General features: G+C 39.7%; 1 protein-coding gene and 1 long non-coding RNA gene across 11 annotated transcripts in view; one reads left to right on the top strand and one right to left on the bottom strand.

The window, feature by feature from the left end:
- CEP120 (centrosomal protein 120) overlaps nucleotides 1–16,345 on the bottom strand; it is a 170,986-nt gene that overhangs the window by 130,326 nt on the left and 24,315 nt on the right. The window lies entirely within an intron of this gene.
- Nucleotides 8,749–16,221, top strand: LOC147368983 (uncharacterized). Of its 2 annotated transcripts, none has more exons than XR_015168468.1 (3): nucleotides 8,749–8,982; nucleotides 14,841–15,009; nucleotides 15,956–16,221. It is a non-coding gene; the product is annotated as an uncharacterized LOC147368983 (long non-coding RNA). The 2 variants fall into 2 exon arrangements; XR_015168469.1 differs by lacking the exon at nucleotides 8,749–8,982 and adding an exon at nucleotides 13,949–14,002 and having other exon boundaries at nucleotides 14,833–15,009.

The raw sequence follows: 16,345 nt of genomic DNA, 5'->3' as shown, positions 1-16,345 counted from the left end.
ATGTGCATTGAGTCAGTGATACCATGCAACCATTTCGTCCTCTGTTGCCCCCTTCTCCTCCTGCCTTCCATCTTTCCCAGCATGAGGGTCTTTTCCAATGAGTCGGTTCTTCCCATCAGGTGATCAAAGTATTGGAGCTTCAGCTTCAGCATCAGTTCTTCCAATGATTATTCAGTGTTATTTCCTACTATCTCTACTTGGTATGATATCACGGGCCCTTAAAGGGCACACACACACATACACACGCAACTGAAAAGTGAAAATTCACACTCTGATAATATGCTTATCAACCCCACTGGTTATTCATTGAACTATTCATGAGACAGCCTTTCCCACAACCTCTGCCAATGTAAATTATTTTAATTATAACACTAGGCTTTACCGCATTACTGAGCGCACTTCTTTGCCTTTCTCTTTTGCTTTCTTTTGCTTTACCCTTCTGTCATGGATTATTAATGATGGTTGGCTGTAATTTATTAGCCTTCTTGCACAGGGTTTCTTAAGTGTGTCATTGACATTAGCTAACAGCCAGTGTCATAAACCTGCCATAATCCCTGTCACACTGTTTCCACTTAAACACCTGCTATTTAGCCCCACCTTCATTCATCACTGATATCCTTCTGGGAAGACCAAATAAAAAGAACTCTATTATGCTCTATTTATAGTAGTACCTTAACAGCATATTTAAAGCTTGAAGTTCAGCTCAAAGGAAGTTCAAACATAACATCGTATGTTGCTATGCATATATATTTAAATATTCCCTTTCTTATTTTTAAAACCAACTAGTTCACATAATAAAGCAGTTGACAAGATAAAGTGATAATTTACTCTTATTTGAAAAATGAGGAGTCAGCTAGATTTATAGTTTGCACCCTACGTTTATTGTATATGTATCACAAAACATGTCTGCCCAGCATTCTATCTCCTGATACTTTAAATATCCACAGTAAATGACATCCCTAATGATGAAGAGCTTACAGGATCCCAAATATTACATTATTGTCAGTGTATTTTTAGTGTTGAGTGCATGTAATCACTAATTCTTTCTGAAATGTAATGCATGTGTGTATAGGTGTTATAGTCTATATTTTTAACTTTTAAGAGTCATTAGTCTCTTTTTAGAGTGTCTGTCCTGCATGCACAAATTATCTGCTCTAGGTATTTGCCCTGTTCTCATCTAAATTTTATTTTTTATTTGAGAACATTAACTACGTTATTTCAGAATGTAGATAAGAACTTATATGTATGTGTTGTGTGCTCAGTTGCCAGTTGTGTATGATGACTCTTTGCAACCCCATGGACTGTAGCTCCCCAGGTTCCTCTGTCCATGGAATTTTCCTGGCAAGAATAGTGGAGTGGGCTGCCATTTCCTCCTCCAGGGGATCTTCCCCACCCAGGGATCAAACCTGCGTCTCCTGCATTGGCAGGTGGATTCTTTACCACTGAGCCACCTGGGAAGCCAAAAAACCTTATTGTACATAGCTATAAAAGTTATTTCTCCATGATCACCAGAGACTGTCTAATACTGAATTTTCTACCAGCTACCCTTTAGTTGTGTCACTTAATGGTAATAAATGTGATCATAGCTTGCAGTGCCTTAAACAAGATTTCCAACCTTCTTCCATGCTCTGATGGGCAATTCCAGTCTCTCCCTTCATCCTTTGGAGGAACCGAGGCACAAAGTGTTCACGATTCTGTATGAGCGGAGCATGAATCTTGGCCTTGAATCTTTGGGTTTCTTAATTAGTGCTTATTTTACTAGATCTGCCACAAATCTATTCTTAAATCCAAATGCTATTAGGATGTCCAAGATTAAACAAAAATCAACAACTCTAGCTGACTAATCCAGGAAAAGAACATGTAATGTGTCTTACATTACATTTTAGTGTGCTTTAAAATAACCTTTAAAATTTCTGAAGCTGTTGATTAGAATTGTAAGAAAATATGCAAAGAAAAATGCTTTGACTTTTTTCACTCAATGAACTTTATGTCTTTCCTAGTAACAAGTGTTTTATCCTAAACAGAAAATTTGAAAAATAGTGAAGAACAAGGGACAAATATAAAATCACTTGCAATCTGATTTTCAGACATAACCTCTACTATTAATAACATTTTGGATTGTCTTTCCCATCCCCTGTTACATATGCCAATAGCACCAGGTATTTCCCCGTTTATATTGGTCCTCATAATTATGTTTTTTTTTTTCTTTTCTAAAGACTGCAGCCTTTTGGAAGCAGGACTGTCTCTGCCTTAGGCACAGTCATAACCAGAGTTGCTAGTGCAGAGTGTGACTCATAGCAGGCATTCAACAAATATTGCCAATGGAAAGATAACTATGCCCTGTGCATTTTATAGGTATATTTCTTGCTTCCAAAAAAACAGTACTATACAGTGCATATAGCATGTGTTTTCAAAAAAAAAAAGTCCTTATTAGGGAGATGGGATGGAGGTTCAAGAGGGAGGGGACATATGTATACTTATGGCTGGTTCATGTTGTTGTTTGGTGGAAACCAACAAAATTCTGTACAGCAATTATCCTTCAATAAAAAATATTTTTAAAAAAAATCCTTACTATACACAATTTAAAACATTATCTCAATGTGAATGAACTTAGAGTCTGTCATACATAGTGAAGTAAGTCAGAACCAGTGAAGTTGCTCAGTCATGTCTGACTCTTTGCAACCTCATGGACTATAGCCTACCAGGCTCCTCCATCCATGGAATTTTCCAGGCAAGAGTACTAGAGTGGGTTTCCATTTCCTTCTCCAGGGGATCTCCCCAACCCAGGGATTGAACCCAGGTCTCCTGAGTTGCAGGCAGATGCTTTACCATCTGAGCCCCCAGGGAAGCCAGAGAAAAACAAACATCATATATTAATGCATGTATGTGGAACCTAGGAAAATGGTACAATGAACCTAGCTCCAGAGCAGGAATAAAGATGTAGATGTAGAGAATGCACATATGGACATGTGGGGGAAGGGGAGGGTAGTTTGAATTGGGAGATTAAGTTTGACATAAATACACTACCATGTGTAAAATAGATAGCTAGTGGGAGCTTGCTGTATAGCACAGGGAGCTCAGCTCAGTGCTCTGTGATGACCTAGCTGGGTGTGATGGGGCAGTGGGTAGAAGGGAGGTCCAGGAGGAAGGGGATATATGTATACATATTGCTGATTCACTTCCTTGTACAGCAGAAACTAATACAACATTGTACAGCAATTATACTCCAATAAAACTATTATCTCAGGTGATAAATGATTGACATCTTGTTTCACTTCTAGTTTGAAAAAATGCATATGCTTCATTAAAAAAAAATCATTAGAGTGAAGCATGGATATCCACTCATAAGACATTTATCTAAATGTTGATAATGCTGTAGTGGATTTCCCAAGTTTATAGTACCCTACTCAGCAGTGGCCACGGGACTGGAAAAGGTCAGTTTTCATTCCAATCCCAAAGAAAGGCAATGCCAAAGAATGCTCAAACTACCACACAATTGCACTCATCTCACACGCTAGTAAAGTAATGCTCAAAATTCTCCAAGTCAGGCTTCAGCAATATGTGAACCATGAATTTCCTGATGTTCAAGCTTGTTTTAGAAAAGGCAGAGAATTTTATATCCTGCAACTTTACTATAATCATTGATTAGTTCTAGTAATTTTCTGGTGGAGTCTTTAGGGTTTTCTATGTAGAGGATCATGTCCACAGAAATCCCTTGCACTCCTATACACTAATAATGAGAAAACTGAAAGAGAAATTAAGGAAACAATTCCATTCACCATTGCAATGGAAAGAATAAAATACTTAGGAATATATCTACCTAAAGAAACTAAAGACCTATATATAGAAAACTATAAAACACTGGTGAAAGAAATCAAAGAGGACACTAATAGATGGAGAAATATACCATGTTCATGGATGGGAAGAATCAATACAGTGAAAATGAGTATACTACCCAAAACAATTTATAGATTCAATGCAATCCCTATCAAGCTACCAACGGCATTCTTCACAGAGCTAGAACAAATAATTTCACAATTTGTATGGAAATACAAAGAACCTCGAATAGCCAAAGCTATCTTGAGAAAGAAGAATGGAACTGGAGGAATCAACCTACCTGACTTCAGGCTCCATTACAAAGCCACAGTTATCAAGACAGTATGGTACTGGCACAAAGACAGAAATATTGATCAATGGAACAAAATAGAAAGCCCAGAGATAAATCCACGCACATATGGACACCTTATCTTTGACAAAGGAGGCAAGAATATACTATGGATTAAAGACAATCTCTTTAACAAGTGGTGCTGGGAAAACTGGTCAACCACTTGTAAAAGAATGAAACTAGAACACTTTCTAACACCATACACAAAAATAAACTCAAAATGGATTAAAGATCTAAACGTAAGACCAGAAACTATAAAACTCCTAGAGGAGAACATAGGCAAAACACTCTCCGACATAAATCACAGCAGGATCCTCTATGACCCACCTCCCAGAATATTGGAAATAAAAGCAAAAATAAACAAATGGAACCTAATTAAACTTAAAAGCTTCTGCACAACAAAGGAAACTATTAGCAAGGTGAAAAGGCAGCCTTCAGAATGGGAGAAAATAATAGCAAATGAAGCAACCGACAAACAACTAATCTCAAAAATATACAAGCAACTCCTACAGCTCAATTCCAGAAAAATAAATGACCCAATCAAAAAATGGGCCAAAGAACTAAATAGACATTTCTCCAAAGAAGACATACAGATGGCTAACAAACACATGAAAAGATGCTCAACATCACTCATTATCAGAGAAATGCAAATCAAAACCACTATGAGGTACCATTTCACACCAGTCAGAATGGCTGCGATCCAAAAGTCTACAAGCAATAAATGCTGGAGAGGGTGTGGAGAAAAGGGAACCCTCTTACACTGTTGGTGGGAATGCAAACTAGTACAGCCACTATGGAGAGCAGTGTGGAGATTCCTTAAAAAACTGGAAACAGAACTGCCTTATGACCCAGCAATCCTACTGCTGGGCATACACACTGAGGAAACCAGAAGGGAAAGAGACATGTGTACCCCAATGTTCATCGCAGCACTGATTATAATAGCCAGGACATGGAAGCAACCTAGATGTCCATCAGCAGATGAATGGATAAGAAAGCTGTGGTACATATACACAATGGAGTATTACTCAGTCATTAAAAAGAATACATTTGAATCAGTTCTAATGAGGTGGATGAAACTGGAGCCTATTATACAGAGTGAAGTAAGCCAGAAAGAAAAACACCAATACAGTATGCTAATGCATATATATGGAATTTAGAAAGATGGTAACAATAACCCTGCATACAAGACAGCAAAAGAGACACTGATGTACAGATCAATCTTACGGACTCTGTGGGAGAGGGTGGGGAGATTTGGGAGAATGGCATTGAAACATGTATAATATCATGTATGAAACAAGTCACCAGTCCAGGTTCAATGCACAATACTGGATGCTTGGGGCTGGTGCACTGGGACAACCCAGAGAGAGGGTATGGGGAGGGAGGAGGGTTCAGGATGGGGAACACAGGTATACCTGTGGCAGATTCATTTTGATATTTGGCAAAACTAATACAATATTGTAAAGTTTAAAAATTAAATTAAAAAAAAAATAAAGAGGAAAAAATTGAGAAGATAAAAAAGAAAAAAGAAAAGGCAGAGGAACCAGAGATCAAATTGCCAACATCCGCTGGATCATAGAAAAAGCAAGAGAGTTCCAGAAAAACATCTATTTCTGCTTTATTGACTATGCCAAAGCCTTTGATTGTGTGGATCACAATAAACTGTGGAAAATTCTTCAAGAGATGGGAATACCAGACCACCTGATCTGCCTCTTGAGAAGTTTGTATGCAGGTCAGGAAGCAACAGTTAGAACTGGACATGGAACAACAGACTGGTTCCAAATAGGAAAAGGAGTTCGTCAAGGCTGTATATTGTCACCCTGTTTATTTAACTTATATGCAGAGTACATCATGAGAAACGCTGGACTGGAAGAAACACAAACTGGAATCAAGATTGCCGGGAGAAATAGCAATAACCTCAGATATGCAGATGACACCACCCTTATGGCAGAAAGTGAAGAGGAACTAAAAAGCCTCTTGATGAAAGTGAAAGAGGAGAGTGAAAAAGTTGGCTTCAAGCTCAACATTCAGAAAACGAAGATCATGGCATCCAGTCCCATCACTTCATGGGAAATAGATGGGGAAACAGTGGAAACAGTGTCAGACTTTATTTTTCTGGCCTCCAAAATCACTACAGATGGTGACTACAGCCATGATTTTAAAAGACGCTTACTCCTTGGAAGGAAAGTTATGACCAACCTACATAGCATATTTAAAAGCAGAAACATTACTTTGCCAACAAAGGTTCGTCTAGTCAAGGCTATGGTTTTTCCTGTGGTCATGTATGGATGTGAGAGTTGGACTGTAAAGAAGGCTGAGCGCCGAAGAATTGATGCTTTTGAACTGTGGTGTTGGAAAAGACTCTTGAGAGTCCCTTGGCCTGCAAGGAGATCCAACCAGTCCATTCTGAAGGAGATCAGCCCTGGGATTTCTTTGGAAGGAATGATGCTGAAGCTGAAACTCCAGTACTTTGGCCACCTCATGCGAAGAGTTGACTCATTGGAAAAGACTCTGATGCTGGGAGGGATTGGGGGCAGGAGGAGAAGGGGACGACAGAGGATGAGATGGCTGGATGGCATCATTGACTCGATGGATGTGAGTCTTAGTGAACTCCGGGAGTTTGTGATGGACAGGGAGGCCTGGCATGCTGCGATTCATGGGGTCGCAAAGAGTCAGACACTGATCTAATCTGATAAGCATGAAGAACTTATTAATCCCCATTATGATCATCTCCTCTCAACCTTTTTCACTGACCTCTTTTAATTTTTCACTTTTAATATATGCAAGGCTCTGTTCCAGGCACACGCCAATTGTCACTTTTTTTTTTTTTTTTTTTAATACTTTGCAGTGGTTTTTCGTCTTCCCTATCTGGCCATGATTTCCCAGCCATTTAACATACCTAGTTTTCTTTCCATACTCTGTGAATATTGGTGACTTTTCATTTTCTTGTGCTACAAGCCCTCCTTTGGGCAATCATACATACTTTCATAGTTTCAACTATTGCAACTTTCAGAATCGTATTTCCTACATCCTGGTTACTTCTCCTCCCATTCTCTGAAATTTTGGCACCACACTCACTCATCTTCTCCACACCAAGCTAGGCTTTCATTCTGGGTGATTCAATTTCCTGGTGGTTCAACACCTGCCTCACACATCTTTCAAGACCTCTGTCATCCCACTGCAGCCACACACACCCATGGCTATTCCTTGGAACTTATGATCAACTGAATATATTCCACTGTCAGAATGACTAATTCAGGTATTGTATGCTTCCCAGGTGGCACTAGTGGTAAAGAACTCATCTGTCTAATGCAGAAGACAGAAGTGATGCCAATTTGATCCCTGCATCAGGGAAGATGCCCTGGAGGAGGGCATGGCACCCACTCCAGTATTCTTGCCTGGAGAATCCCCATGGACAGAGGAGCTTGGTGGGCTACAGTCCATAGGGTCACAAAGAGTAAGACATGACTGAAATGACTTAGTATGCATGCTCCGACAAAGCTTCTCTCTTTCCAGTTTCTTCCTGAACTATATTCTTACTACAATTTTTCAAAAGCCTCAGTAGATCTGCAGTTCACAGACCCTTTATCTTTCTCCTGACAATCAAGTTTGCCTTTCTTTCTTTCTTATAAAGCTTATCTATTTTAATCCAGCACTTCAACATTTTCTTCCCAACATCCTAAACTCATTTGCCCAGTTGTTATTCTATCCCACTTCCTCACCAAGCTCACTCAAGTTCCAACATTCCCCTGGAGATCCTACACTAGGTGCAGGGAGCGAGTTCCGCCCGTGGCAAAGGTCATGAGGAAGGAGGCTTGGCATACACAAAGGCGGGATCAAGCCTCAGGGGTCTCCCTGGAAATTCTCGAGCATCTACCCCCAAAACCAGAGTCTGCCTACTTTCTGCTTGTGCTTTCACCTACACCTTTGACTTTACGGGGGGCTGTCCCCCACTACCTCTGTCTGAAAAGAGTTAGCTTACAGTTCCAGTTAATAATTCCTGGGTGTGACAGTGTTTAACCTACAAACTCCTTTGGAAATCCTCTAGCCTGCCTGAATAGGTTTTTCCGGCCACATGTGATTGTTCAGAGCCTCCCAACTGTGAGAGGCAGGAGATGTTCTAAACTGTCTAAACACAGATTCCTTTGAGTAGTTAAAAGATTGATTAGAAATTGTATTGGTGAAGGGTTTTTCACTTATTGGGCCAATGTTTGCTGCTAAGTCTCCATACTCCTTACCTACTGTGTCCTTGGCAGTGTATTGATTGATATAATGGGTGTATAGAAATGTAAGTAGTAGCCTTAATGTTTGTAACCTTGGACCCTTGAGTTAATTCTTTTCTTGATTGAGCCCACCTCACCTTTGCCCTATAGGAATGCAGCTTTGTCCAACGCTTTTTTGGAGGCTGGTGCCTGACTTTGGAATAATCACCTTTAGAGAAAGATAAGTTTCTTAAAATGTTAACAGGCCTCCTGGCCAGAAGATGATGTAATTCACCTGAACTTTTGCATATGATAAGTTTGAAAGCCTGGCTTTGATTAGGACCAGGAACTGCTGTCCTTGCATGACTCCACCCCTTCCCCCATTATCCTCTATGCACAACTTAAGGTATAAAAACTACTTTGGAAAATAAAGTGCGGGCCTTGTTCACTGAAACTTGGTCTCCCCATGTCGCGCTGTCTCCCAAATTCTGGCTGAGTCTCCATCTGGAGCGCGGAACCCGCTATGCTTGCTAATTATGCCTGGGCTTCTAAGATCCGACCGGGGAGGCCTCAGTGTCTCCTCTCCTTTGGGAGAACGGAAGGACGCCTGCGGCCTACGTAAGTGGTGCAAACTTCTTGTCTTGAAGTTTTATTGGTCTCCCGTGTAAACCAAGCTACTCAGCCTCTTTTCTCCACTGAATTTCCTCACTGAGCTATCCTCATCCTATTACTCTTTATATCTTTGATAAATATTTAAATAAATAGGTCGCCAATGCCGTCCCCGCTTCGAATACCCTGGATCAGCTGGGGCTGGTCCCCGGCAACTAGGCAGGTTAATTTGTCACATATTCGTGACACTTAACCTTAATCCTCACACTGCTGAAAAATGTATTTATGTTACGTAGGCAAGTCTCCAACTCTTCATCATGATTATTCTGAAATGTTTCTAATCACCCTCAAAACTCTGATACCCTCTCTGCCACTTATAAACTGTTAGTCACTCCCAGATTTTCTCATCTCCTACTTTACTGAGAAGAGCATAAGCACAAAAGAGATTTTTCCTCAACTTGTCACATTAAGCTTACCTACACCTGCATCCATTCTTTCCTTCCTCTGTCTCAACAAACATTTATTGTCTACTGTGTATCAGGCACTTTGTTGGGAATACAAAGAGTAAGACAGATTTAGTGTTTTACTCGTGAAGCTCATAGTTTGGTAGAGAAGAGATCTATTAAAGAACTATACCAATAGTTAATTAATTTGTGATCAGCACTATAATGAAAACAGAATGCTACAAGATCCAAGGACAGTGGGGCCTGACCTATATTTAAAGTAAGACTTAAAGATAAATAGGAGTTGTTCAGGCAAAGGTATATATACATAGGAGTTCCAGTCAAGAACACAGATAAGAGCATGTCACATCCAAGGACAAAAGCAGCAGCTGATGTGTCAGGAGCTCAGAGAAACCAGTATGAGACGAGACTGGGGGCAGATAGATCTCTGTTTAACCATGCTAAGGATTTCAGCATTTTTCTAACAACAGAGGGTCATTTTAGCAGGGCAAATTTTTTTTTTTTTAATCACCTAAATCTGGAATTAAGAAAAGATTGTTCAGACTTGGGTGGGGGTCAGTGAAAGTAGGAAGAGCAGAAGCCTGATTGAACTGTACTAACCAGTGAGTGTGAGAACAAGGAAATGGATTAACAAGAGTGTATTTATCTTTCTAATTTGGTTACAAAGGAAAATCTGGTTACTGCAAGAGGATGTGAAATCATAGGGAGGTTTGCTTTCATTTGTGACACACTCGAGTACAGATATTAGGGACAGGACAAGACCGAAGGTGTTATATTTGCAAAGATCAAGAGAAACCTAAAAATCAAACTTCTTCATGGAGCTTTCACTAAAATTAGGTACCTGTATGCTTGAAAAGCCTGGAGGAGGGCATGGCAACCCACTCCAGTATTCTTGCCTGGAGAATCCCCATGGACAGAGGACTCTGGCAGGCTACAGGCCATGGGGTCACAGAGAGTCAGACATGACTAAGCAACTAGGTACAGCACAGCATCTTGAAAAGGGGGCCTCCTTGGTAGCTCAGCAGTAAAGAATCTGCCTGCGATGCAGGAGACACAGGTTTGATCCCTGGGTTGGGAATCCCCTAGAGCAGGGCATGGCAACCCACTGCAGTATTCTTGCCTGGAGAATCCGCATGGACAGAGGAGCCTGTTGTGAGCTGCAGTGCATAGGGTCACACAGAGTCGGACATGACTGAAGCAACTAAGCACAGCAGAGCAATGCTTGAAAAGATCGCTCCTCATCCTGGGCAGAACACGGCACACTGTGGCACGTGTAGTAGGTTATATAGTTTAGTGTGAGGGAGTGACTGGGCGGGGAGACTAGGCAGGATGTGGCACATAAACTGAGCCTTGAAAAACGGGTAGACTGACGATGTCCTGAACTATGGTGATGGCGAGTTAGACACAAGAGGCGTTTGAAGAGAAGAGTTCCATTTCACTTCATAATTAGGCCAGTGTAGACAACTGAAACTAAAGGGAACTACATGTTTCAAACCTAGGTATGTGTGAGTTGGTGATATGAATTTTGAACATGAAAGAGCTCATGCCCTGTTTCAGTTTCAGAGACAATTTTCTCCCTCCCTCTAATGGAGCAGGGAATGAGGATCAAGAGATGGAGGTAAGAGGTGAAAAAGAGCAACTGACCAACATCCAGAAGTTACCAAGCTCAGTCTCCATTTTGTGGCTTATTTCCTCTTCAAATTTCCCCAAATGGCAAATCTACACACATTCAAGCATAAGCTCAAGTTATTGTCCATTTTGGTCTGTGAGTTGGCAGAAACAGAGGAGAGTGACGAGGCCTCATAATGACGAGGGTACGGGAAAGTCAGCACTCTCTCACTTTTGTCGTCAGAGAGGGAATCAGCACAAACTTTGCAGAGTCTGGCAATAAGTAGTGAAATTATCTCTAGAAATTTATCTCAAGGAAAGAACTGCAAAAAGCATAGGTATGAGGATACTCACGCAGAGTTATTTATGGAATGAAAAATTTGGAAACAACCCGTGTGCCCATTTTTTGAGTAATAACTAAAGTATGGTATATCCATACAAGGCAAGACCATGGAGATGTTTTTTAAAAGAAACAAATACAGAAATATCTAAATATATCAATAGAAATATGGTCACAAGGCAGGCAAAAAATAATGTTATTGAAAGTATTTGGCAATATGGTTGATCACATTTATTAAAAACTATTTACTTACATATCAAAAAAATCTTAAAAGATACACAACCAGAGGCAAATAAATTATTTTTGGAAAAATATGTAACTAGGTTTTAAAAGTGATTGAGATTGGGATTATAGTTCCTGTCCAGTTTATTTTTGCTTGCTTTTATTCTCTTGTGCTTTCTATTTGGTAATTGATAAAGATTGTTCTTAGAAGCAAAATGTTTTTTAGCTTAAAATCCAAATATAAATCATTTGGGGTAATACATACTTATCAACATTTAGATCCATCTGTGTGCTTATTGGCCTATCCATAATAAAAGGGAAAATAAATAGAAAATTTAAAGCTAGAATAAGTAAAAGCCATTTCATGTTTATGACACCACAGGCTTTCTTCTTCATGTGATGCTATACTAAAAGGCTTTCTAAGTATTAAGGCACCTCTCTACTCAACAAAAAGTAAGATGCAGCAAGTAAAAATGGCCTTTCAAAATTGAATGGATGCCCTAGTAAAATCCAATTAGTGGCAGCTTTCTTGAGACTAAGAATCATTTCCATTAGAGTGGTCCTTGGTCAGAGATCATTCTTTAAGAAATTCTAGTCTCTCCATGATGAACACAGCTTAGTTTAGGATTATTGAGACCTTAATGTATAACACACCTGTAGAAGTGCCCTTCACTTAGAAGATTCTTTGAAATGAATCGATTAATAAAAGAATAATTAAAATATATAGTTATATGGCCAACAGGACAGAATATGCATCAGAAATTTTGAGAAGCTGAACATGACAATATAATAATATACATAATAACATTAGTAATAGTAAAAATAATAGCTGCTATAAGGGAAGGCAGATTCGTCACTGCTAAAAGTGACACTAATATCAGAAAGTGCTATCTCAGTCAGTTTCAGCTATCACAAGAAATACCATTGATTAAACAATAAATGTTCATTTCTCTCAGTTCTGGAGTCCAAGAAGTCTGAAATCAGGGTGCTAGCATGGTCAGGTTCTTGGTGAGGGCCCTCGTTTTGGTTAAGTCTTCCCATGGCCTTTCCTGGTTACATGCATGCAGAGAGTGGGATTTGGGGTATCTCTTCCTCCTTCTCTAAGGGCATAGACCTAATTACTATACCTCCCAAAGGCCCCACCTCCCAATACCATTACAATGGGAAGTAGAACTACAACGTACAGATGTCCCAAACATTCAGTCCATGGCAAATGTCAGCATGTCTTACAGAGGCAGAATGTCTCCTTAATCATATTACCCATTAATTGATGCCATTATTTTTATAGGAAAAAAAAAAAAAACAATGAAAGTTGGGTCGTCAGCATGACTGCCTAGTGAAAAGGAGATGCCAGAGAGAAAACTTTACAACACCCACTCAGTGTCTCCAGTGAGGGTGGATGCTTTAGCTTACAACCCCTCTCCCTAGTTCTCATGGTAGGTGACCCTGGTTTAAAGGCTGATAAATCAGGTCATTACAGGATGATGACATCAGGCATTTAAGCTTTACAATGGTCCCTTCTCCCCCCTCTCAACCGCTGCCACTCTCTCTGATTCCACGTTCACTAAATGGCTTCTAAATAGTAATGTGCTTCCCCACACAGATTTCCTACCGGGAAGGAATGTGCTGCTCTTGCAGACTTGAAAAGTCCATGGGATAGCTACATTTCTCTTTTCAGCTGGCTGTCATTCTCATTTACATAGACCACCATCGATGAGCTCATCTGCTCCATGCTGGGGAGCTTGAGATTCAGTACAGTTCAGGGAGGCTGATCAACTGCAATGGAATCACCTAACTTTTACTCATTCATAGAATTTGACCCCTTGCTCACAGTCTTCCTCTTTTTCTCAGACTCTGGCATTCCCATGGGTGATTTCAATGTCTACATGGATGTCCCACCTAACATCCTGGCTCCAGGTTCTTTCACACACACATAGTCTAGCTTTTCCTTTGCTCTGCCTCAGCCATCTGCTCCTATGGCCATATCCTAGATCTTGCCAGCACCATCTGAAATTGTTCTACATTTCAAATCATTAACTCCTATTTCTTGTTCTCTGACCACAAGTTCTCCTTTCCCAGCTCACCAGTTCCTTCCTCTCATGTCAACTGCTTCCATAAAAGAATCAGAACAAATCAGAATTTTCTCACGGAACTTTGTAGTCATTTCCCAAAGATTTTTAGCTATCTTTTTTATGTTGTATAGCATAAAATCGACCTTGTTCATATGGTTCCCTGGCATTATTTGGAGCCATCCAAAGCTCCAGAACTTTTTTTATCTTGTAGAACTGAAACTCTGTACCCATTAAACACTAACTCCCTGTTCCTTCCACCTCCAGCTCCTGGCAACCACCATCCTACTTTCTACCTCTGAATTTGACTATTTCAGGTACTTCATGTGAGTAGAACCACACAGTCCTTGTCTTTTTGTGACTGGCTAATTTCACTTAGCATAATGTCCTCAAGGTCCATCATGTTACAGGATGTGTCAGAATTTCCTTCCTTTATAAGGCTGAATAATATCCCATTGTATGTACAGACCATATCCTGTTTGTTCGTTCATCTGCTGATAGACACTTAGGTTGCTTTCACCCTGTGGCTACTGTGAATGATGCTGCTAGAAATGTGGGTGTATTTATTCACCTTTTTTGTTGCTGTCAGCCTCTGAAAAGCTTTATTAATTACTCCTTTACAAACCAAGCCAGTACTAAAATAATTCCTCAAATATTTGTCCTCTATCTTCCATCTTTGCTTTGTCTAAAAATAGTAACGATAACTCAGAAACTCCAGGAGATAGTGAAGGACAGGGTAGCCTGGCGTGTTGCATCCATGGTATTACAAAGAGTCAGACACGACTGAGCGACTCAACAACAACAACTCAGATTCACCTTTGTGATGGCACTTTTTGGCTAAGGTATTTAACCTTGTTAAAGGCTATTCATTGACCCTGCTATCAATGGATAGGCATACTCTATAATTTTTACCTAGCTAATAAATGTTTATTAAATAGGCAAAGCTATGCAAGGGACTTCCCTAAGAGGGTTCAGACTAACAGTGGCTTTCAAATATTGTTTTTTGAAGGATTTCTCGTTAATTACATGGCCAGCTCTCCTATCGTTCAGGCACATGGGACAATTTTACTTCCTTACTGTCCTTGCAGTTAGGAGAGGTCAAGAGACTAGTTTTGGCAAATGGTTGCAAGTTGAATGTGTGTGTCTCACACTGAAGCATTGCAGGTTTGCTTCTGGACAAATGCTCTCTCCTCTTCTGCTGCATCAACTAAGGAGACCACTTGTTCCAGATGGTACAGCTTTAGGATGGTGGCACTTTCAACAGATGATCACTGAACGGCCATATGGAAGGCATTTTCCCTGGACGGCTGCCCAGAACCTCAACAGATATTTTGTAAGCAAGAAATAAACCACTGAGATTTGTGGGATTATTTGTTTATGTAACGTAACCTGGTCTATCCTGACTAATACAGTAGGGAGCTATTTAATCAAATAGTGGGTGGTGATATACCCATTAATCACACAGCTATTTTTTTTTTTTAATGAGGCTAATACATGTTGATATAGAAAAATCTTCCAAATACATTTACTTTAGAAAGCAATGGGACTTCTCTGGTGGTTCAGTGGCTAAGACTCCACAATCTTAATACAGGGGGGCCTGGGGTCGATCCTAATCAGGGAACTAGATCCTACATGCCACAATGAAGAGTTTGCGTAACTAAGACCTGGCATAGTCAGACATATAAATAACAAATATATACGTTTTTCAATTTAAAAAATAAAATAAAAAACAAGACACAGAATGCAGTATACTGCATGTTATCATTTGTATAAAATACAAATAAACATTCACATAGACATTGAATACCTGCCCAGGTACAAAAAAAAACTGCTAAGAGTGGTTGCCTCTGAGAAGAGGATAAGAGGACAAACAGGTGTGGGAGAGAGAGATTTTTTACTGTTGGAATATTTTAATGTATTTAGTATTTAATAATATTTTAAAATAATAAATGTGCATGGATTACTTGGTCACAGTAAATAAGCTTTAAAAGCTATAACAAAAGTCTAAATTGTCTGGTTGTTAGGGGATCGGAAAGAAAAAAAAATGTTTGAATAATCATGCAGAAATCAGACCGACAAGATTTGATAGCTTGTAAATATTAAGCATATTGCTTAGTCATCCAACCGTGTCCAACTCTTTTGAGACCCAACGGACTGTACCCCACCAGGCTCCTCTGTCCATGGGGTTCTCCAGGCAAGAATACTGGAGTGGGTAGCCACTCCCTTCTTCAGGGGATCTTCACAAACCAGTGATCAAACCCTGGTCTCTTGCATTGCAGGTGGATTCTTCACAGTCTGAGCCACCAAGGAAGCCCAGATATTAAGCATAAGGGAAAGGTAGAAGTCAGAGATGGCTGTAACATGAGTTCCTTGAGGGCAAGAACTTACACTGGCTTCTTTAATTTCATTGGTAGTAGGTATGGGACTGATTAACTATACATCAATAATGGTTATGTGGAATAAATAATTTTGTCCTTTGCAATTTATATTACATTCTGAAGTAGGAAATGTTTTTCATTTTGTACATAATAAACTTTCAATAAGTTATTCCTTTACTTTTATTTTGGCCTACTTGTTACCTTCAACTCCACATAGCTATTTAATAAGAATATGTTAACAAAAAGATAAAATCAGACCATGGAAATATGGAGTCATACATAATGCCTCCA

Source organism: Bos grunniens, chromosome 7, assembly GCF_055505025.1.
Source record: "Bos grunniens cultivar Pamir isolate PY7600 chromosome 7, Bosgru_T2T1.0, whole genome shotgun sequence".
NCBI classification, from domain to species: Eukaryota; Metazoa; Chordata; class Mammalia; order Artiodactyla; family Bovidae; genus Bos; species Bos grunniens.
The sequence above is the reverse complement of the archived record's forward strand: the minus strand, read 5'-3'. Positions and strand labels throughout refer to the sequence as shown.